Here is a 23,973-nt window from a genome sequence, read left to right as displayed (position 1 = left end):
CAGTTTAAAATAAAATATATGAGTAAGTTTTCACTCCATGTAATCCATGTGGCCTTTAGTGATATTTGGTTTTGGAGAAAAGACACTAAAGTTTAAAATCCTTACTAGAACGGATTTTATCATGAAAACAACACACAGGGAAGCTTGCAGCCTTGGAGTTACAGGAGCCTTAAGAGCCAAGCCACTTGTTTTTAAAGAAAAGAAAGTTTTATTTTCTTCCCCTTACATGCCAAAAGTGACCCAGCCACCATTGATTTGGAAGGTTTAATGTCACCATAGCCTAAGTATGAGACCTTCAACCCCATGTTCTGTAACAATGCAGGCACTTGTTAAACTCACACCATCTTCCAAATTTAAGAACCTGACAAGGGAATGGGTATGATGGGATACAGCTTTAATCCTAGTACTAGGCTCAGGAGGCAGAGTCAGGGGCAGCTCTGTGAGTTGGAAGCCAGCCTGGTTTTCATAGTGAATTCCAAGAAACCAGGTCTACATAAAAGAGTGAAAGAAAGAAAGAAAGAAAAGAAAGAAAGAAAGAAAGAAAGAGGAAGAATTAAACATTATTATTTGATTTTGCAATTCTAGACTTAAAAGAAATCTATTAATGGATTAGCAATTGGCTGGTTTTGGGTTTTGCTTTTTCTAGCTCTATAGACCATACTGGCCTGAAACTCATGGAGATCTGCCTGCCTGGGATTAAAAGAGTATACCACCACCCTGCCCTTAGTGATTGCTTTTTAAACAAAACTTAACTGGAACAAACAGAAGATCAGTCTTTGTGTCACTCAATGTCATTTAAATCAGTTTGCCATCTCCTTAGGATCTAAGGCTTAGATGGAGGTCAGAACAGGATGCAGAGGGCCCATAGCCTCTCATCTCTCCCCCTCCCCTCCCCTCCTCCCTCCCCCTTCTCCCTCCTCCTCCCCCTCCTCCTTCCCTCCCATCTGCCCTCTTCCTCCCTTCCCCCTCTCCCTCCCCTTTTCCTTCCCTCCCTCCCCCTCCTCCTCTCCCCCTCTCCTCACCCCTCCCTGTCACAGAAGCACTGTGTGTCAGCATTTATAGGAATGCTGCTGGTTCTGTGCTTGTGCTGCAGATGCTCTACAACCAAGACTGAAAAGGATTTTAAGGAAGGAGACCTGTAAGTGGGAAGAGGGAAAGTGGGGGCAGAGGGCATAGGAGAAAGGGAAAGGAAAGGGACCAGACAAAAGAACATGTATATGAAATCCCTTAATGAAACATTTGCTTTGTATGTGAATTTAAATATATATATATATATATATATATATATATATATATATATATAATCTTCACCCCAAAGGCTTCCCTGAGTCATTGTATAGAATCTATCACAAGCTTTGTTCTTTCCATACAAAATTTTCTGCTGCCCAGAATCTTCCTCCCTATGTGAATGACCTTAGATAGACCAATTAATTAAGCAGCTCAAACCTTCAAGATGACTTCTTTAAACTTGAGGGTGCATTGGGCTCATCTCCAGCTCTTATGTGAAAGCTATTCCAGAGCAGTCGCTTACACGTGGGAGCCCAGTCCCCAAAGTTCCTAACGAGCTCTTGGGCACTGTGATGCTGCAGGCACTTAGAGTGGTTAGGAGCATTGTGCAGAAAATGTGAGGCACAAATGTAGAGCCCATGAGGTTTTGCCAGCATATCATACTCAGACCAGCTCTTGTGAGCTCCTCCCACAGGAGACTGGGAACTCTCCAGGAAAAGCCTGACTGTAGCCTTGAGTCACCCACTGGTGAGGCAAGATAACCTAAGACAGGATCGCTTGCAAACTGCCAGGCTTTAGCGAACATAGGCGAGCACACACACACACACACACACACACACACACACACACACACACACACACACACACACACACACACACACACACACACACACAGGTTCAGCCAGGGGAATGGATGAGTCTTCTTAATAAACCGTATATATGCCTAGCACTCTCGTGGGCATCCACAAGACCCTGGACTCTGACTGGTCTAATAAAAGGCCCTTACCAGTGTCCCTCAGCTTCCAGTTAGCATCTCATTGAGATGAGGAGGCTGTAAGCACTCGCAAGGGTCACACCTAGCTCCATAGTGACAGCAATATCACCCGATTGGAGATGATCTTCATACCAGCTGGGGACAGGAGCATTTGCTCAGTAGGCTTCACTAAGACATTCACTGAGCTTCTTAAGCTGTTTGCCTTCTAGAAGGCAATATCCAGCCTTCCTCCCTCGGTGGCTTTATATGGGGGCTGAGGGCTCCATTAGGCTCAGCTTAATTCTTACCGGATCCCTGCTGAGTGTATGAGAAGCAATTTTTTTAATTAGCCATTTTTTTATATATTTTGTATCGTTTTTTTCTTCTTCTCCCCTTCTCTTTTTGAGTTTACACAAATACTACTGCACATGAAGAATGAGTCTGTGAAGTTTGCAATTGTGTTCATTATGTTTTTAAAGGATCAGAATTAAGACTAGTCCTCCCTGTCTTTGAGAGAGAGAGAGAGAGAGAGAGAGAGAGAGAGAGAGAGAGAGAGAGAGAGTGGTACACCTGGGCATGTTTGCATGTGAAAGTCAGTTTTCAACCTCGGATATCATTCTTCAGGTGCCATCCACCTTGATTTTTGAGGCAGGTTCTCTCACTAACTTGGAACTTAGTCTCTGCCTCCCCAGTTCTGGGAGTACAGGCATGTACCATCACCCTGGCTTTTTCATATGGGTCCTGGGGATAAGTGTATCTCCTTTAGTGACAGGAAATATCTTTTTGTAACAAAGAAAAAACAGCCCCCAAAGAGTTTTCACACATTTAAACATGAAAAACTGTATCACTTTCTTTTTAGACTACATCACCCTGGCTGGCCTGGGAGTTATTACATAGACCAGGCTAGCTTCAAATTCACAGTAATATGCCTACCTCTGCTTCCTAAGTGCTGGTATTAAAGGCATTCTCTACCACGTCCAGCCTTGCATCTTTTAGTTTGTCATATAATGGATAAAATTAATTTCTGAAAAAAATAGCATTTTAGATTTTTCCAGAAAACATCTTTTATTGAAAAATAACCATCATTTTGCAATGATCTGTCAGTCGCCAGCTTGAGATAAATCAGGGCTAACACAGCTTTGAACTTTGAGTTCCCTGACAGTACTCTGTCATACTGGAAGTCCTAGCATTGGGAATTGAGGTGTTTCAGTCTGTCAATAGTTAGCCCTCCACTTTCCAGGACATGGGCATTTCTGTTGGCGTCCAGGTACTTTTCAGGACTTCTTCCAGCTCTGATCTACACTTTTTTGAGAACTCTTCTTCCTTCTACTCGATCACTGAAAAGTTGCTGTTATTTTAACATACACCCCGCCGAAGCCTCCAGTCTCTAAGGGATCATATTCCTTTCATGGAATGGGCATTTTCACAACGTAATATCTTACATTTGATTACCATTGGTGCATATTTAAGTGTTGTCTTGCTTGTCTTGTTTATTACATATATGTATTAAAAACTAATAAAAGCAAAATAATACAAAAATGAGCATTTCATTTTGGCGTCCTCCCTCTCGCAGAACCCTGCAGATGTTTGGCTGCCTAAGATGTATTTGGGAGGATGGAATTTGCAACTGCTATAATTAAGCAATACCACGAAGTCACCCGAGAGTAAATTAGAAGCTAAACTGGTGCTGTGTGCTCAGGAACCCAAGATTATGGGCTGAGATCTCTATTCCAAGCATGAAGTCACCCCCCTTCAAATTGATCCTGAAAATAAAAGGTGTTATTTCTATTCCCCACCCCCAAATACATAAGTGTATTAAACACGTCCCTAATATCGATTTGGCATGCCAGTTGTAATCTTAAATTGTAGGGGGAAATGTTTGTATAAATAGAGCTATTTCTGCTTTGCTAGTACTGTTTCAGCTGTAATGGGCAAGAGAAATGTGCAGGTCTGGACGGCTGCCAGGGCTTTGGCTGGGTTCCATTGACTCAGTAGCAGCTTAAAAGAAGAAGGAAAAAAAAGAGAAAGAATGGAAGGAACATCCTAGTACATCTTGTTGCAATTAAAATTGGATAAAGGTAATGTCATTCCTTGCAGTTCCCTTGTATAGTGATCAAATTACAGCAACCTAGAACACCAACTGTCAGTCACTGGAATAAAGCAGTGAGGTCCTAGTTGTTACCCAGAGGCAATTTAACGTGGCACAACCCATTAACTAAGAATACTAACAAAAACACAATCTTCAGCATGTGGCCATGCAGAGCCATCTCTTCAAGGACCATTTAAATGGTCCATATTAAAACATAATGGCTGCCTGGTAGTCACTATTTGAAATTCACTTCTTATGCTTTCCTCAGTGATATAGCCACTGATACTGTTGCCACACTTCTGTGAACACCACTTACCCCTGACTCTAATTGAATTCAGAAGATAACACACAACAAAAGACAGAAAGTAGAACAAGTCAGTGAGAGAGTAATGGGATGAGCAGATGAATCAGATGGAAATATACTATGTACATTATGAAAAGGTCACAGTGAGATCTACTATCAAATACAACCAATATAGGCTCATTTAAGAACTTCTTTAAATTCAGCCTTTGAAACAATCTCAGGGGCATTACCCTGGATTTTGTTGGAAATGCTGACCTTAGAACCCACCCAAATTTACTGATTCACAATGCACATTTTCAGGAGACCCTGAAAGAATTCTTGCACATATTTAAGTTTTGTTGGTGGTAGGAAAAAAAACGATTTAGCCAAGTCATCCTTAGAAGAAAAGTCTCTGGCCTCTCTCTGCCTGCCTCTGTAGGCAGACTTTCCTTTCCCACCCACCAGCTTCCAAATAAGCAACACAGAGTCTTAATATTAATTATAAATTCTCAGTCAATAGCTCAGGCTTATTACAAAGTAGCTCTTACAACTTAAATTAACCTGTATTTCTTATCTTAGCTCTACCACATGGCTCATGGCTCATTTCGTACATGTTCCTCTTCCTCTGTGTCTGCCTGGCATCTTCTCCAACCCCACCCATCTTCTTTCCATCATTCTCAGTTTGCTTCTCCTGCCTAACTTTATCCTATTCAGCTATTGACCAGTCAGCTTCTTTATTAAACCAATCCCAGAGACACATAATCACAGTGTAAAGGAATATTCCACATACCTCTCAGTCTTTCTCTCCATTGAAGCAAGCCAAAGAATCTGGGACTCCTCTTCCTCAAGGCACAGCATTGAAACCAGAAAGAACACCTGTCCCCAAAGCCCGGTGACAACCTTGAAATACTGCTCTTACCTTGCTGCGCTCTTCTGTGTGGCAGTAGCCATAAAGAATTAAGGTCCTTATTCCAGAAATGTCTTGCCCCATTCCCAGGAAAAAGGAAATGTTACAACTGAAGGGCTGAGAAGAATCTGAACAGATGGACATTGCTGGCTCCACCCTTGCCTTTGTTATTAGATCAAACACTTTTTGTCCAATCGTATTTCTATATGGCTGTTCATGCCTGATAGAAACAAAACATAAAAATGGATAGTTTACCCTGGGTCTTCGATCTTAAATCTAAAGGGTCTCAAGTCACATGCTTTTCTCTTGCTACCTGTCATTTGTTCAGAGTGTGTAGCATAAAAAACCTCTACGATAGACTAAAAAATGGGATCATCTCCTTTTTCAGGCCTACAACTCTAACCCAGACCCTTTCCTCCCTACCACACTTAACAAGTGTTTGCTCACAGCACTGACTCCTCATTTGGGCCCACAAAGTGAATGAAAGCAGGAAGAGCCTGCATGTCTGCCTTCATTCTTTGTCTGCCTCCTTTAAGGATCTTAGCCTTTATAGCCAGTTCCAGGCCTCCAAAAAGCAAATGTCCAGTCATTTTCTCTAAATCTGCAGTCATTTTGCATTCTGTGAAAACAGGATTGATTGAAAAATATCTTTACAAGTTGATTGTGGTGACCCAAGTACTCAGGAGGCAGAGGCAGGCATATCTCTGAGTTCAAGGCCAGCATGATCTGCAGATAGAGTTCCAGGACAGTCAGGGCTATACAGAGAAACTTTGAAAAATCAAAAGAAAAAGGAGGAGGAGAAGAAGAAAAAGAAGAGGAAGGGGGGAAGAAAGGAGAAAAAGGGGGAGGAGAGGGGAAGGGAGGAGAGGGGAGGGAAGGGAGAAAAAATAGGAGGAGAGTGGAGGGGGAAAGGGGAGGGGAGAGGGGGAGAAGAGGAGAGAGAAAGGAAGGGAAGGGAAGGGAGGGGAGGGGAGGGAAGGGAAGGGAGGGAAGGGGAGGGAAGGGGAAGGGAAGGGAAGGGAAGGGAAGGGAAGGAAGGGAAGGGAAGGAAGGGAAGGGAAGGGAAGGGAAGGGAAGGGAAGGGAAGGGAAGGGAAGGGAAGGGAAGGGAAGGGAAGGGACTAAAGCCATGAGACTGGAATACAGGACAGTCCACACCCTAGATGACAGCAGTCATCCATGTTAAGCAGGTTGCACTCTTGAGCAGGAGCCATCATCTTCTGGGAACCAGACTGCTCCCCAAGCAATAAGGACTTCTTTGAACCATCTTGTAAAATCAGAACCAGATAAAGATCACTCGGACATTTGGACCAGTATCTTCATTATACTGTTGCACCCTGCCCTGCTCCTTCTTTGACTACACATGAAGTGGGATGAAGATGTACTTGGGGTCACTGAGCCCTTCCAGGTGGGTTTCCCATTGTGGTGACCTCGACTAAGTCTCCCTTCTCTCCTCTTCACCGTTGTCTCTTTGATTGACATATTTGGACAAGGGGGTCCAGCCTAGCCTATGATGAATCCCATAACCTGGATTTTGCTCTAAATCTGTTATTACAGATATTTACCAACATAAGTTGGTAAAAGTTTGAAATGCCCTGAATCATTGAACAGCGTCTGTACTATGTCCCCTCTCCAATCCTACCTGTGACCCACCTTCTACTACACAATGTCTGATCTCCCAAAAATCACATACTGTTTTGTCAGCTTTCCAGAATTCTACACAAACACCCTCTGGACTAGGATTGTATGTCTCCACACTCCTCTCCAAGAGTGGCCTTACGGAGCTTATTGGAGCAGTGTTGACAAGATAGTGATGCTGTACACTTTAAGCTTACTGCTCAGACTGGCCCTCTTGTTTGTTGGATGGCTTTCCTCTACACGCCTGACATTTGTCTCCCATCCTTTTGTTTTGCTGTCATCTGACAGCCCAAGTTTATGAAAATTCCTATTTTCATTCAGTTTTTCATCTACACATACTATCCTATTTTTCCCCTTCATTGGCCTGAGTTTAATCCATTTTGAAGTGATGGTCTTTACACAAGGGAAATTCTTGTAAAGCAACATTTATAAAATGTTGTAAATTTATAAACATGGCCATCTTATAAATGTGGCTCATCAGGACTGTGTCTTCCCTAGAAGAATCCCACACACTTTTCAGCCTCTGTGCCTCCACTTTTTCATTCTTCTCTACTAAGGTGATGGAAATATGTTTCACATTCTTCAATTCTGTCAGAAGATTACAAAGGATTTCAATATATTAAGACATAGAGCTGGCAGTAAAAGTGCTTGCAGGCAAGCTTGATAGATTTAGATCCCTAGGATCCACACAGTAGAAGAAGAGAACCAACTCTAGCAGGTTGTCCTCTGACCTCCACACACCTACCATATATAGATGTATGTGCACACACAGAAAGACAATAAATAAATTAGGGGATGGAGAGTTATCTCCAAAGTTAAGACCATTTATTGATTCCCAGAATCCACATGGCAGCTCATAATCATCTGTAACTCCAGTCCCAGGGGACCTGACACTCTCTTCTTACCTTCTCACGTGTCAGGGATGCACATGGTACACATATGTACATGCTGGCAAAACATATACACATAAAATAAAAATTTTTAAATAAAAAGAATGTAGTTAAAAGTTTCAAAAGTATATAAGCGTGTGAGACATGTACTCTCCAATAATTTTTAAGACAAAGGACATAAAAACATAGGCTTAGCTACACAAGGTCTTCAGCACATGTGTCATTGACAGCTATGATGACTACATGTGAATAGAAAGGTAACAGCGGGCTTTGAGCACAAGGTCAACTGTTTAGATAGATATAAAACAGCTGCTGTTTCCCTTCACTGAACAGATTTGCAAGTTAGTCATCACCTCCATTACACTCAGTACAAGCTTTTGCTTTACATAGGGTTGGCTTTTATTTCCACCTGATAGTTTCCGTGTAGCTGTGACTTCCACAGTCTCTGGATCATGAGTCACTTGATCAAATAGTGGCCCAGAAGGCTCCATCTCAGGGAATAATCCACTAGCTCTGGCTCGTAACTCTACTTTCACTCAGAGTCAGGAGTTTCTTGTCATGAGGTAATCATCTAGAAACATCTGGCCAGAATCACTACTTTCAAGTTGCTTATCATTCAATTATGTAGAACAAACATCCCTGGATTGAAAAAAAAAAAGCATCTAGTGCCTACTACATGCTGGAACAAAAACACTCAAGTATTTCCTATAACTTTTTTTTCTTTTTCCACAAAATCTATCAAAAGATCTTCTCACCCAGTTGAAAGTTCCCTGTGGCTCGCTCTCCCCTGAATAGTGAACAGCAGCCCAGGAAACACTATCCATTCAGGAGAGGCCTGGGACACAGCTTTCATCTCCCCACAGAGGCCCTCTCCTATGCATGTGGAAGAGTGGAGCTCTTGATGGCAAATCAAACATCATTTTAGTTTAATATGTTTCTCAGTCAACTCAGCTTAATTTTTGTCTTCCCTCCACACAGACCATTTTTCGTACAACTTCCAAAGGCATGAACGGTTTCCTGGCCTCTTGAAACTCAGCATGCTCGGCCCTGTGGGATTTAATCAAATTTTCTGAACAGCTCCATGCTGAGCTTGCAGCATGGGGGGGGGGGCTGTGGAAGATGGTTTGAAATGAAGTGGGGGGGAAATGTGCATTTTCCTTTCCTATTCCTGTCTATATCTGCCTCTCAACAAGTTTGTGTCTGCTCTGGTAGCCAGTCCTAAAACTTGATGATCCTACTGAGAATCACTGTCCTCAAGATGCCACCAAAGACACTGAGAGGCATCTAGGGCCAAGAAAGCAAGTCTCTGTGCTGAGCACTGGTTTGGGATGGCATTGACTGAGCACAGAAAATTGCATGTTGGAGCTCCATGAAGGCTCAGTTGGTAAGGAACTTGCCACGCAAGCATGCGGTCCTGAGGCTGTCCTCAGAACTCACAGGAAAATCGGCACTGTGGTGCACATCCATAGCCCAAAGCCAGACCAGGAGCAGCAGGCATATCCCTGGATCTCAAGGGCCAGCCTGTCTGGCCAATTGGTTTGTTCCACATTCAGTGAGAGACCTTGTCTCGAAACAATAAGATGAAAAACAACTGAAGAAGGCACCCAACATTAACCTCTAGCCTTCAAACACGTGTACATGCACATACATGTGCACTTGTATGTTCACAAGCAAATACGTGAGCACATGCGCACGCGCGCGCGCGTACACACACACACACACACACACACACACACACACACACACACACACACCTGCATATTGCTGAAAGGCCTGTGTTTAGGCTACCAATTTGCTTCAGCTTAGAACCTGTCTGGTGTCAGGAGGCCTTTATCTAGGATTTCTCTTCAGTCTATTCTCCTAAATGTTCCCTGGTAAATTCTCTTTTGCATGTGGCAAAGCTCTTTTGTTTGTTTGTTTGTTTTCAGAGCCTTTCCTTGTAAGCTTGCCTGCAGCTCCCCACAACCCCCTTTAGACGGGAAATACCGTGAGAGACTAAGCAAACAGAATTATAAAGTGTAGACAAATGCTGCATGGTTCTGAAACTCAAAGCAAGTCAGATTTGACCATCGCCCTCTAGGAAAACGAAGCTTATCAATAATAATATGTGCTTCCGATATGGCCTGCACTTCATACTTTGTAAATTAGTCTGCCAGTCTCACCAGCCACCCCTCAGGGTTGGCGAGAAGAACAGCCGCCCCAGGTAATATTTTTTTGGCAACCCCTCCCCAAAACAACAAAGCCAGTCCCCTGCTGCTCTCTCCTCTCCATTCCTCAGGTTGCCCCATCTCTCTAATTGGTATTCATCCAATGCTGAACAGTAGCTATCAGTACTTGTGATTAACAGCCTTGTGAGACCGTGTGCGAGCAGCAAGAGTTGGCTCTTATACGCACCATTTAAAAGGGACACCGGAATATAGGTTCTTGTTTCAAAGAGGTGCAGATGGATGGCACTGTTTTCCCACCATCTGAATGGGTCACAACAGCAAGGGACATGTGGCTCAGTGAAGTGGAAGGGGACGCCCGAACCCCTCTGCAGGGATGCTTCCAGCATCTCTATGTACTGGGAACTTTGAAAGCTGCATCTGGGTCTCCATCACTCCAGCATAAATAAATCACTTGCTTGTTTAGTGTTGAGATTCCCCTTTGCTTGTCATTTATTTTTCATTCACTTTTTTAATGTGTGGGTATGTGTGGTCTGTGAGTAGATGATACCTGTGTGTGGTACCCTCAGAAACTAGAAGAGGGTGTTGGATCTCATAGAAATGGAGTTACAGGTAACTGTGAGCATGTTGAAGTGAGTGCTGGGGACCAAACTCAAGACCCCAGGAAAGCAGGGCAGCAAGCGCCTCCACAAACTTTAGTCTCCTGTCTGGCCACTTTAGTCTTCCAAAGGTCTTATGTATTCACTCCATTTGCTTTTGTTCCCATACTCTGATCTGTGAAGTTCCACCCCTTGGACCCCCATCCGCCTCCCCATACAGCAGCTTCTGTGGGGCACAGGAAACTGGATGCCGTGTGTGCTCACAGTCTGTGGAGAATAGCCTGGTGCATGCACGATGACTCTATACTGAGTAGCCCAGAAGGTAGGAAGAATTTTGCATGTCAGAGTCTGATCCCACCATATGGGGCTCTTTGCTCTTCACGGGAGATGGGCGAGGGATTTCAGAAACATGTTTGGAGTCTCATGGAACCACCAAGTATGTTTGGACTGCACCAGATTTTACAAGCCATGGAGCAAATTGTAAATACTTTTTGGATACTGCTGCACATTTTATAAATAATTCTGGCAGAGTTTTAATTCTCTAGGACTTCGGGGGTTTGTTATATTCAATTTTTCATTATTTGTTCATTTCCATGTGGCCTTATTTCTGCAAACATGATTTCTTGAAAAATGGAATTAGGTCCAGATTTAGCAAATACAAAAGGATGGTTTGTAGCATTTCTCTCATCAACTGGTTCTAAGCAGAGGCAAAATGAACTCATCGGTACTTAGTGAAGCATAATTGCAAATTTATACATAGGCATTGAAGGGAAATTGAGATTCTAAATTGTACCCAGATTTACAGCTGCTATCCTATCATCTTCAGGGTATCTGGGTCCCTCTCCCTCCTCTTCTCTTCACCTCCCATTCCATCCCCCTCCCCCTTTCCTCTCCCTCTCTAGTCTTATTCAAACTGCCATCATCCCCACCCTGCCCTAGCCAAGCACACTTGATGAGAGAGAGCCACAACCGAGTGGCCACAGTGACAAATTCCCTTCAGTGGAGCCGTTGCATTTCAGAGCATTGTGCTTAGCGGCATTGGTTCTGTGGATGACCCCAGGAGAGAAAAACAGCTCTATCACCTGGCCAGTTTATTTTTACAGTTCTGGTAACTAATGCTCATGGATCCAGGCAGTGGTGGCACACGCCCTTAATCCTAGCACTGGGAAGACAGAGGCACAAGGATCTCTGTGAGTTCAAGGCCAGCCTTATCTATAACCTGGTCTACAGAGCAAATTCCAGGACTGGCTCCATAGCTACTGAGAAACTTTGTCTTTAAAAATCAAAAATCAAACAAACAAAAACCTAATGCTCACAGAGATAAAACCCTTTGCTAGCTAGGCTAACTCGCTTTGGGATGGGTGCTATCAAACACCTTTCTGGGTCTTTTTGATCTTGTCTCCTCACCTGTGTAACTCCAAACTGTTCCGAAACTCAGTTGAAGTATTCCTTACCTACAGAAGCCTTTATGTTTGCACTGTGACACCGTGACACCGAGGAAGCAATATCACACACAAGAATCTTGTATGTCCTAACTTCCTGTGAACTTTCCTACAAGCCCCCATCCCCTGTCTTTACCAGGAAACTGTAATTTGTCCATGCAACCCAGTGCTGTGTAGCCCTCCATAAATTTGATGAGTAAAATTGAACCAACAAAATGCTCTAATTTCACAAAACCATGTGAGTCAGTTTTATATACAGATAAGGAAACCTGCCTCTGGTACATTGTGTAGAATTAAGCAAGAATTAGGCTACACCATCATGGACATAGGTCACCAAAGGTTGGTGCCAAGGCCAGAGGGCATAGCTTTAAAAAAGTAAAATAAAGGATAAGAAAAACTCTAAATAGCATGGATGTGATTCCAAATGTAAATTCTGAGAATGTGGGGATTGAACTAGAAACAAGGCAGAAAAATAGGATGCCTGGAAGTCTAGCAGCATAAACAAGGATGGCTCTAGATCCTGTTCATGTGCCAGAGAATATATTAAGTAAAAAAATAGGGCTAGCAAGATGGCTCAGACTTGAATTCAATTCCTGGAGCCCATAGTAGTCAAAACAACTCTGGAAAGCTATCCTCTGACTTTCATATACATGCTATTATGCACATTAGTACCAACATTCACACTTCTCATATGTAAAATAACAATAATAATTAATCATAATCACATAATGGCCATAGAGTAGGATGGCCTGGAAATATTGATGCTAGGATACAGGTTGAGGTTCCCCCCAAAAGTCAAATATTGTTTACACTGGGATTTCTGTTTGTTTTTAGTTTTCTAATTTTTTATTTAAAATTTTCATACAATATATTTTGATTGTTTCCCCTCCCCTACTCCTCCCAGATCCTCCCCACCTCCCTACCCACCCAACTTGATGCTCTCTCTCTCTCTCTCTCTCTCTCTCTCTCTCTCTCTCGCTCTCTCTCTCTTACTCTCTCTATCTCTATCTCTATATCTTCCATTTTATCCCATTCTTGTGCTCTCTGTGGCTGTACACACAGGACCTAAGAAGAAGAAATGGACACTGGGCTCCACCAGTAACCAAGAAGCTATTGAGACCTGCTGGCAAAGAGAAAATCAGTTTTCTATAATGGAGTGTCACTGAATTTACATTTTTTAAAGGTATAAACCTTCTAATTTCTTTAACCAATTTTAATAAATTGTAGATGTCATTCTCATGTAAAAGTTTAATTAGTAACTTTCACTTGTAACACAATGTTGGAAAAGGATTTGAAATCAATGTGGAAATACAGTGCCACTACAGTAAGTTATCTGCATCACTGCATTAATGGCAAAAGATGGGGAAGCAGCAGAGAATTGGGGAATGCATTGTTTTTAACACCAGGCTGACAGGGTGCACATTGGATTTATTGTCTGCAATTTAATAGGGCCACCATTGCTGCCGGATCTCGCTAGGAATGGAGGAATCCAGGACTCAAATATCTCCTGGAGACCTAGCAGTTGGGGTCACGCTCGTTTCTACCAACCTTCCAGGAAGGATTGACACTATGAGCAGGAATTTGCCTTTCAAAAAAGGGGAGGTGCACAAAGGAAGTGATGTTGTTCCCATGGGTTCCATGTAACTGTTCCATGAAACCCAATCATAATATTTGGACCTACTGAGCACGTGATTTGGAGGGCTTTTTTTATGATTCCCATTGGGGAGACTATCATCAAATCTTTTTTTTTTCCAATATAGACCTAGTACCATTCACTGGACTGATTCATTTTACATCTGTTCTAACACAAATAGCCAGCAGGAATATTATTTCCAGATTCCTAAAGGCTGATGAACAGCAATGCAATTAATCTTTGACACCTAGGAGAATCACTCTCCCCATTTATGTCTCACTGTACTTTTACCCCTATACGAGACCCAAAGGCAGAGCGTCCATTCACAGGCCCCCTGGTTTCTTAGTAAAACAGATTCCTTTGTAAACCAAAGCTCAAAGGTTTGGAGTCTATCATGTAGTAACACAAACATCATTAGATTCACTGAAAGTGTGACCCTGGTTTAGACATGGACAGGGTCCTCCTAGAAATTCCACCATTACAATTCTGCTGACATTTGGTTGTCCTCATGGAATTTAGCCTGAGACTAGCATCCTCATGCAGGTCTAACCTGGTTGAGGGAAAGAGATATACATTCATATATACACTCATACATAGTTTAGGTATTACATTCCATTAGTCACTTTAACATTCAGTTGAACACTATTTAAATGGAAATAATAGAAGGCTCTTAGGCCCTCAGAGACCGTAAAGATGAATTAATTACAGTCTTTGCCCCAAGAAGTTTATAATCTAGCATGAGGATAAGACGGTAGTCTGATAACTTACACAAGAGAGCTTCAAATAAAATAGAATATGGATTCAAAAAAAAAAGATAGGTAAAGAGATAGAAGTTTCTGCCACTGCAAAGGGCCTTGAAGGGTTTTTAACAGGAATCTATTAAGCAGGGTGGGAGGACTCGAAGGCCTTGGAGACACCCTAAGGACAAGAACCCACGAGACTCAAATCCTGTTGCTCCTTAAGTGTATCTTCTGTGCAAAAATCACAGTGAATATTAAACTGCTATATAGGTTTTAAAGATAGGTTTGGTTGCCATCATTGCTGCTTCTGATCACCCATCAGCAAGGGAAGACTGAAACCTTTGAACGCAGTGCGAAAAGAACCGGAATAACTCAGGCTAGTTTAATGACTAATGTGGAGATACAGGGATGTCCATTAGTCATGCAGTCTGTTTGCCAGTGTCCCCAAAGTTGGGGTCCAGGGATAATAAATGTAAAAGAGTACTCCAAGTCCAAACTACCCCTCAGCCCCTGCAACTGTGTTCTTATGTCATAGACACATGACCTACGGGGTATCTACCCAGCACCACCTTCCCTCAGAGACAGATAAGCAGTGACTTTGTGGCGTTTCCTCACTGGCAATGTATTCCTTATTTCTCATTAATATCTTCCCTTTGAGAAGAAAGCATATTGTAGTACACATTATAATAAGTCAATAGGGACTAGAGGGATGGCTCCACAGATAAAAAGGGATCTCTGTGCAGACGGATGACCTGAGTTCAATGCCTGGAACCCACTCATGGTAGAAGGAGAGAACTGACTCCTGAAATGACCTCCACAGATGTGCCAGGGCACACACACACTACCACCACCCACAGCAATGATAATAAATGATACCTTTTAAAAACAGTCAGCAGAATTAACTATATCCAGCATCGAGATTGTACATCCTCAAGTGTTACCTCTCTAGGTTGCCCTGCTTGCAAAATGAGGCCAATTCAAGTCACCTAGATAACGTAAACACTATGGGAAGATTAATCACTCAGGGTTCACTGAGTGCTTTCAATATGAAAAGCACAACTATGTCAGGAACAGGACTGTGGCTTCGGGGACACAACAAACAACAGGCAGAAATGAACTTCTAAGACAAAGGCTCTATTCTCATGTAAATGCTCAATAATAAAGGCTATGGGAGAAAGCTGAAGGAAATGTTAAAATACAAACAAGTATTCTCCATGAGGAGTCAGCAGATTTTATCAAGTTAATAAATTATTACAATAGTGTGCATAAAACCAGACTCAAGCAGAAGCAGCCCTGAGAATATCGTATGTGGCTCCTGGCATTATCTGGCAGGAAGGAAAATCTTACTGAATTTTGGAGAACATTGGATCTGGGAGATTTTTAAATTAGGTAAGGGTGATGACCCAGTTTGGGTATGAAGGCTTAAAAATAATTCCAAAGAAGAATAAAGGCCAAGGAGAGAGGTCTCTGAACTGTAATGGTCTATGTGACAAAAAGAGAATCCCCAAAACTGAATGCAAAAGGAAAACGTGGGGGGGGGCTGTGTTGGGGAGTGTGGGGATGGGGGTGCACACATATACATGTGGACTCCCAAAGAGTCCAGAGCAGGACCTCAGGCATGTTTCTCCGTTGCTCACTACCTTATGCCCTTGGGACAAGAAATAAGCAATCTGAAGCTCAACACTTTGGCTAGGCTGGCTGGCCAAGAAGCTCCCATGATTCACCTGTCTCTGCCCCTAACCCCAACAGTGCTAGAGTTGTAGGCACCCCTTGACCATGGCTGGCTGGGCTGCTTCCTTTTCTTTTTTCTTTGTCATGTAAGCTAGAGATCCATATTCAGGTCCTCATGCCAGCACAAGAAGCACTCATGCACGGAGTCACCTCCCCAAACCCCCCAAAAGAAAACTTTTTAAGAACTCTGCTATATACCTCTTATTATCAAAACCTTACTATAAAATGTAAATGGACAAAGTTTTTTATAATTAAATATAAATTTGAGGAAAACAAATGCTTTCTGATTTTTATTAGCATATGGGAGAACAAAGTTGTAATTTTTTTCTGGGATTGTGATTTGACTAAAGAAATCCTTACATGAAATAAAGACCACAGCATTGAGTGATAATATACTAGAAGCAGATGTGCTGAACTTAAAGATCAGTGAAAATTTGTAAAGTCACTAAGAATCCCAAGGGGGGAAATGTGTATTAATTAGCTATTGCCAAAATAATGCTGTACAATCAACCACAAATCAGTGCCACACAATGAGAAGCTCTTGTCTTCATCATCCTATGAATGAGTTGACACTTTACCTGATCTGTGTGTCTGTGTCCTCCTTTAGACCACTGGCCTAACCAGACTTCCATTAATTACAGCAGTCGGAGCAGAAAGTGTGGCCAAGACCATGAGTGTGATCCAGGAAAGATGCTCCATTTGTACCAGCAAGATTCTGTGAAGGGTGTAGGAAAAGATGAGGAATGGAACCAAGAACCAAACACATTTTTATTTCGATGGTACAGACCAGAAAGGCGGGGGGCAGGGGTGGGCTACAGAGTGAGAGCAAGATGTCTTTGAGATGCAGACTCAAATTTCTAACTGATTGTGTGTTAAAAAGTAGAAGTGGAGACACAGTGACTCTTCTAAGGCTGCTCTGCATAGGGTCAGGCATTCTCTTAAAGATGGTTGAGACTGTTAATGGTGATCCTACTGTAAGCCTGCCTTTGTGTTTATCCTCCTTTCAACAATGGGAAGCTGTAAGGAGCCAAGCTGATGTGACTTTTGTTTTATTTTTAATTTATTACACATGTGAATAAGCATGTGTTTCTGTGGGTGTGTTCATGTGGAAGTCAGGACAACTTGGAGGAGCTAGCTTTTTCCTTCCATTATGGTAGAACCAGGTCACGAGGCCCAGCATAAAGCGCCTTCATCTGCAGAACCATCTCATCAGACCTATAATTTAACTTTAAAAAAAAAAAAAAAGATTTGAGTTTCAAGTATGTATGGGGGCAGGGGGTTGGGATATTGTGGATGCGAATGGAGATACCCATGGAGGTCAGATGAGGGAGCCAGAAAGCCCAGAGCACATGGGTGTCAGCCACCTGCTGTGGGTGATGGCAATCTAATTCCACAAGAGTAGTGTATATTCTTAGATGGCCCAATGACTAAGAGCGCTTGTTCTCACAGAGGACCAGATCTCCAGCACCCAAAGGTGGAGATCCAGCACCTTCTGAATGAACTCCATCGGCACCAGGCACATGCAGAGTATATATACATACATGTAGGTAAAACACTCGTATACACAAAATAAACTAAATCTTTAAAAAACGTAAAGCAAATAGCATTGCTCTTATCCACAGCCACTTGGACATCTCTGGTTTGACTTTTTAACTGATAGCTACCAGACACTATTTGGAGCTGCCTCAAGCAGCTCCTGTTTGGGTGACTAGTCACCCTGTTGTTACAGCAGTCCACTTGCACCTAACAGTTCCTGAATGACCTGAGGCTATTCCACGACAGCAGCGGGAACACTGACAGAGCTGCACATGCAGCTCCCACTCCAACAACTCTGCTCCAGCCACGAGTGCTTTGTGCAGTTTTCCCTGGATCCAGTCATTAGAAGCCTCAGAGAACTCCTGATGATCAGGGCTACTCCCCAGTTTCTCACAGAAAACTTCTGTTCGGTGCAATAGGAGGCCTGTTGTTGATTTTATATGGAATTTATGACTGGTTCAATGAGAAGCTTTGTTGTGATTGGCCACTTCCTCCTGACTATATACTCAAACTGCTTGGTCCACTTTTAAGCCAGCTAAGAAACACCCGCCTGCGCTGCCTCCTGGTATTGTAACAGCATGGGGATATTTTGTTTACAGTCTAATAAATGAAGCTTGCCTGAGGATCAGAGTGCAGAGCTACCCATACTAGTTAGCATAGAGACCAGGCAGTGGTGGTACACACCTTTAATCCCAGCACTAGGGAGACAGAGGCAGGCAGATCTCTGTGAGTTCAAGGCTACCTGGGCTACATGAGGTTGAATCTGTCTAAAAGAGAAACAGAGCTCACACAACGGTGATCCCAGTACTTGGGTTCCCGTGCCTTTAGTCACAGCACTAGGGAGATGGAGACAGGAGTGACATGGCTGGGCAGAGAGAGGAATATAAAGTGGGAGGAGACAGGAGAGATTCGGTCTGAGGATTCACAGAGACAGACACAGTCTAGGCAGTCAGTCAGAGGATGCAGTCAGTCTGAGAATTCCTAGAGACAGGATCGCCCCTTTGGTCTGAGGATTCAGCTTCCCTCCCATCCCCCCAATATCTGACTCCAGGTTTTTTATTATTAATACTGATTAGAATTCATGCAACATAACAGCCTAGGAAAAGGGTTCTCCTGTAACAATAAGTCTTTACTCCATCCTCCCCAGTCCCACCACCATGTGGGTGCCCAGAATAACACACAGTCTTATATTAGTTTACAGTGCTGCTGGCCAATTGACTAGGATTTCTTATATGCTAGCTCAGTCTTAATTATCATATATCTGTATATTTTATAAGACTTCTCTTATGGAGGAAGCCTACTGCTGGCATCCTCTTCCCGGGATCTCATGGCAGCTCCAGAGCATAGAGCAGGAGGAAGAGGAAGAGCAAGAGGACGATTTCCTTCTTGTACCTACTTATATATGAGTCTGCCTGCTATATCACTTCCTGCCTGAATCACAACACTTCTTTACTACATTTCCCAGAATCCTCCTTGACTCCTAGTCCCACCTAACTTGCTTCTTCATTGGCCAACAGTACTTTATTCAACAATCAATAAGATAAGCATATGCAGAAGGACATTCCCCATCATTCTCCCAGTAGTTTTTTATTTTATTTTTATGCTAGCCATCTCTACTGGGGTGGAGCAATCTGAGCTGCTAACAGAGAGGAGACTGCAGAAGAAATAAAGCAGTGGCCATGGTAGCAACAGTGCTGGTGAGATGGGGATGAAAGAGTCCTGGAGAGTAACTGGGGACAGAAACTTCAGGGAACAGAGTCAAGATGATGATGGACAGTGATAGACACAGAAAGAGATAAAAGAATGAGAAGCAAGATAGATGGTCATGAAGAAAAATGGCAGGCCCCAGTTGCTAGAATAATTTCAGGGACTGGCTGGTGGTGACTCTGGTTTGATAAACAAGCAATCCTTTATGCTGGATAACTTTGTGTGTCACTCCATAAGCACCACTTTTCCCCCAGTGATAAGGTCTCTATCTGGACTGGACTTCAAGTAGGTTAGACTAGATCACCTGTCTCATCTTCCCCAGCCCTGGGATTGCAAGCACACACCGTCATGCCCAGCTTGTTATATAGGTGTTTTGGGAAGATTTAACTCAGGCCCTTTACCAACTCCAGTCCACAAGAAGCAAATGTGTTTGTTTTTCTTCTGTTGCTGTAAGAAAGTGCTTTGACAAAAGCACCTTGTGGGGTCAGGTCTTTTTCTGGCTCACAGACTAAAGGGTCTACCATGGAACCAAAGCAGCAGGAGCTTCAACAACAGGCTCCAGAACATCCATAATCGAGAAGCAGAGAGTGGTGGATACACACTGTGTTTAGTGCATCTCTTCTTACACAGTCCCAGATCTCATCCAGGGAACAATGCCACCAAGAATGTGTGGGTCTCCCAACATTAATCAATGGAATCAAAATAACCCCCTACAGGCATGTTCAAAGGCCCGGCTCCCAGGATCCTAGATCCTGTCAAGTTGGCAATTAACACTAACCATTATATTTATGTAAATTTTTAGATGGCACTCTATAAATATACCAGTTAGTTAACTGCTGTTTAAAAATATTATACATTCTGACTCACTAACTGAAAACATGAACTAATATGTATACGTTACATTTTTTAAGGATCATAAAGAGTATCCTTCCTTATGCTATCTTCACACATGCAGCATGTACTTTGTAAATATTTATAACTTTAATCATATTTTTCCAACTAAAATTTACCCTTCCTGTTGTTTCTGCTTTCTCTGTCATATCATTTTAAACATTTTACTCTTTATCCAAATCCTATGTATACAGAAACCAAACATTCGATCAAGTAAAATGTATTATTGTAAAACCAAAGGAAGTTTGAGGGACTCTGCAGAGCTTGCCAAAATAGTTTGGGGGCAAATGCCAGATCCAGACATTGTTTAGTTGTGGCTTGTTTGGTTATGAATAGTGTGTGGACTTCAGTTCAAATATCACCAGTAACAATTCTTGGCTCCTTGGCTGGCTGAGACTTCAAAGGCAGTGCCAATAAACCCAGTTACTTCCTGGTTAATTGGTATGTATTCCATAGATATGAGGACAGTCTCGAGGTTGGCTGGAATGCAGCAAATGCTTTTGCCTTCCTGCATCCCAAGATGGACACAGCTGTCCCTTCTCAGGCCAGACTGCCACTGCAATCCATAGCCACCCTTCTAGGCCAATAGAAGTTCAGCATTGAGTGGGGGTGAGAGGTAATTCTGACTATTCAGTCCGATTTTACTCACTTCAGTGTCTTGTGGTAGGGTTTATGTTCATGCATTTTCTCCACTCTCTTCTGTATTTCCCAGTGAGACCCTCTTTTCCCATGTCTGGTTCTTCGAGGCAGTCCAAATAGAGCCTCTACACGAAGTCCTAGAAACATCCCTTCTCTACCCTGAGAAAAGGCTTGGCTCTCTTCCCTGAAGTTCCCGTTGCTTTGCACTTACACCATTGCACTAAGTACAAGTCTTGTCCTGTGTTTTGTTGTGCTCCTTGTGACGCTTCGTCACTGTCCCATCACGTCGTCATATCTTACCCTTTTCTGCTGACACTATGTAACTGACCAAACCTCAGGAATGGGTCAAGCCAATCAACTTCATTTCTCTACCACACTGATTGCTGAAGGATATTTGACTAAGAATACAAAGTTCTGCCATTCCTGCATCATAGCAACTATACACTAAGCACTGCTCTAGAAGGCCTCCTTCCCATTCTTTACTTACAAAGAGGCTGACCCAAGCCTTCTTGCCCTGGTCACACTCAGTAACCACCACTCAGTTCCTCCCTAGATTCTGTAGTTAATTTAGATTCTTCTTTGGAAGAGAAAGGCCATTCATCTAGAACTGTTATCAATTCCTTCTCCTGATTACATGAGCCATTTGTGATGAGTGGGCATCATTGTCAGTTTGACTGGATTTGAAGTCAGCTGGGAGACCCACCTCTGCATGTGGTTCCAGCCAATGAATGAGTCTGATAAAGGGATTTTTGACTGTTCTTAGGCTAGTTGTGTGTGAACACAGGGCTAAGGTGTTGGACTGTCATCATTGCTAAAGATCAACCAGGGGCAGTGGTATCAAATACATTGTCTTACACCAGTAAAGGTAAAAAAAAAAAAAAAAAAAAGATATGGATATTCTTTGTCCAGAATTTTCATAGGGCCATGGAAGAAACAGAACAGAGGCTGAGGTCATGCTATGAGACTGATTAAGTCTCTGGACTATTCAGACATAGACACTACAAGGACTATATGCACTATGCATGCTCCCTAGTCCAGCCAGGGAGATGTTCATGCTCTATCCACATGCTGTCCACCTAACTAGGACTAGTCACTGTCTCCTGTTGCTACCTGAAATTTTGATGTGTTTCAAGCAGTGCTAATTATATTAAACTCTCTTAGTTCCCACAGCTTCCAAGAAGCACCTGCAATGTTCCTGGTTATCCCCTTACCTGTACCATGGTCTGGGATCGCTTTCCTGAAAGGAGTGGAAGCTTTTAGAAGCCCTCCTTACAATTTATCCCATTATATTAGCTGCATTAGAAGCAGGGGTGTGGGGGGCTAGAGAGATGGCTCAGAGGTTAAGAGCACCAGCTGCTCTTCCAGAGGTTCTGAGTTCAATTCCCAGCAACCACATGATGGCTCACAACCATCCGTAATGAGATCTGGTGCCCTCTTCTGGTCTGCAGGGACACCTGCAGACAGAACACTATACATAATAAATAATTAAAAAAAAAAAAAAAGAAGAAGCAGGGGTGTGTGACGGGGCAATAGTGTCTAGCATGTGCTCCCTAAAGGGTCTCATGGATGCTGTCCAGCTGATCCCCACACTGGCCAAGCTAACTTCTTAGCATTTGTATCTGTCTCCCATCAGGTCCACTTGGCTATCTCATACGCAACTGTAGCTCTTTGTTTCTTATCCCTGGTGTTCCTAGCCTTACTGACAGCTTGTTGTTTATCACCATGGGCCTGTCTTCCTTGCTGTCTCCTAAGAGATAGTTCCTGCCTCAAGCTCAGGTAGGACATCAATGTTGGCTGATATTAATAAATGAGAGTAAAATAATGAAGATATAACCAGAATGTCCCCTGTTCACTGAAGATACAAACATTTCACTGTTGTTTTTGACTGACTCATGCAGGTATATTTTTAAAATATTAGAATACTTCCTTAATTTTTCATATTAACCACAGTATAATACACTGTTCAGCTTAATTTGCATTGTCAACACTTTATACATCACTTTCTAAAGTTGAGGCAATAAATATCTAAATTGAACGCTGGTTCGTAGCATTTCCCAATTCCCATGGTATAAATATTCCCACTGTGGCAGTTAGTTTTTAAGCTTTCAGTAACAGCATCACTTGGTTGAGATTGGAGTTGCAAACTCTTATATTGACTTTCTACTATTCAGATATGACAAGCACACATCATCTCAACAACATAGACAGGAATGTAGCAAAAGAAAGTGATACATTTTAAGTATGTATTAACTTAAAAAAATCCTAAGTTCATACCATTTTAGCAATGTCTAGATTTAGTTCACAAGAGTCTTGAAAATGAAGACTGGTTTTCATGAGCTGGTTCACTATCCTATTGGTTTGAAGTGAAATGAGGAGCTCTGGGGTGGGAGCAAATGGGGTATATGGTACAGGTTCCTGCAGGAAGAATATAATGAGAATGATGGTAATAGAAAGTAGCTGAGGGTAAACCCTTGAAAGACACCAAGATATAAGAGTGGACAGTTTAAAAAGAAAGCAATAGAGCTGGAGAGATGGCTCAGAGGTTAAGAGCACCAGCTGCTCTTCCAGAGTTCCTGAGTTCAATTCCCAGCAACCACATGGTGGCTCACAACCATCCGTAATGAGATCTGGTGCCCTCTTCTGGTGTGCAGATATACATGGAAGCAGAATGTTGTATACATAATAAATAAATAAAATCTTTAAAAAAATAAAAAACAAAAAAGAGAGCAATAATATGAAAACTTGCAGGTCGAGACAGTATCAGGAGAAAAGGTGCTCAGAGAGGCTGGTAAGAAGGGAACTTAGGGGAGGGGAGGCAAGCAGTGTCAACATTAACAAGAGGTGATGACAATAAGGACATCAAACAAATTACCCATTCCTTCAGGAGGTCATTTGTTCATTCATGCACCATACTGGATGAGTATTCTTATGTTACGGTTTGAGAATGAACTGTATTCTGCATGATCAACACTTGGTCCCCCAGGGGGTGGTGCTGTTTTTAGGGGAACCAAGTCACTGTGGGCAATGCCTTTGAAGGTTATACCTGGTTCCCATCCCTTCATCATCCTCTGCTTCGTGTCTACCATAATAATTCTTCCTAGGA

This window comes from Cricetulus griseus, chromosome 2 (assembly GCF_003668045.3).
Source record: "Cricetulus griseus strain 17A/GY chromosome 2, alternate assembly CriGri-PICRH-1.0, whole genome shotgun sequence".
Classification (NCBI taxonomy): Eukaryota; Metazoa; Chordata; class Mammalia; order Rodentia; family Cricetidae; genus Cricetulus; species Cricetulus griseus.
Note: the sequence above shows the minus strand (reverse complement) of the source record.